At 28.6% G+C, this 1,094-nt stretch overlaps 1 long non-coding RNA gene across 1 annotated transcript in view; it reads right to left on the reverse strand.

Annotated features, from left to right (window-relative positions):
- LOC106938564 (uncharacterized) overlaps nt 1-1,075 on the reverse strand; it is a 10,059-nt gene extending 8,984 nt beyond the window's left edge. The window contains exon 1 of the long non-coding RNA XR_001422649.1: nt 1,016-1,075. This is a non-coding gene — a long non-coding RNA (uncharacterized LOC106938564). The remainder of the gene's footprint in view (nt 1-1,015) is intronic.
- Between the last annotated feature and the right edge of the window lie 19 nt (nt 1,076-1,094).

A 1,094-nucleotide genomic window follows, 5' to 3' on the forward strand; every position in this document is an offset into this window, starting at 1 on the left:
CAGTCAAATGATAAATAGGGACTTTATAGGACAAACCACAGGGTGAAAAAAATCTTTATAAATTATTTTATTGTTATACATTATTTTTCAATGATGACAGGTGTGGCTCTGGCTCTCCTGCCTCATCTGACAGCACATCATTTATTTTATATCTATATCTATATATATATATATATATAGATATATATATATATATATATATATATATATATATATATATATATATATATATATATATATATATATATATATATATATATATATATATATATATATATATACAGACCATAATTTAGCTAACTATGGTCTTTTTTATGCTCTGTTTCACTTTATGACTTTTGCAAGAAGGTTGCACACAAACTTTTGCTTCTTCAGCTGAATTGTGGCATACCTTTACTAAGTTTCACTACTTGACAAAGGAATTCTACAATGTATCACTGCAGCTTTCTTATGCTTTTTTTCTACTTATTCTTTGTTCTCAAATTTTTCATATTTCTCCATCAATCATTCTGCAAATATATTCTTTGGCCCATTATGCTAAGCTTCACTTTTTCAAATATGTCTGGTTATGTACTAATTTCTCCTTCTAATAAATTTCTGCTTCTGCTGATTTATGCTGTTTGCTACATTTCAACTATTTCAATTTCTTCTACTTCTGAAGCTTCTCTTTAAGTTTATTACATTTCTGCTGCAGTCATTCTGCAAATATGCATTCTCACGGCTGTTTCGCTAGGAACAGCTATTTTTCTAGTTATTATCAGTGAGAATGCATCCAATGCATTCTCACTACTTGTGTTTCTGTTTCCCTTTATTATTATTATTATCAGTGAGAATGCATCCAATGCATTCTCACTACTTGTGTTTCTGTTTCCCTTTATTATCAGAGAGAATGCATTCAATGCATTCTCACTTATAGTTTTTCTGTTTTTCTTTATTATCAGTGAGAATGCATTCAATGCATTCTCACTACTAGCGTTTCTGTTTTTCTTTATTATTATTATATAATGTTCCGTACGTTTTTTGTCGTTTAACTACTTCTACTATTTTTCACTAATTGTACTAATTCATATATCAAAATGTTCAGCTCCTTCAGG

The sequence above is a fragment of the Poecilia latipinna genome, unplaced genomic scaffold (assembly GCF_001443285.1).
Source record: "Poecilia latipinna isolate Pla-1442-1.1 unplaced genomic scaffold, P_latipinna-1.0 Scaffold2626, whole genome shotgun sequence".
Lineage (NCBI taxonomy): Eukaryota > Metazoa > Chordata > Actinopteri > Cyprinodontiformes > Poeciliidae > Poecilia > Poecilia latipinna.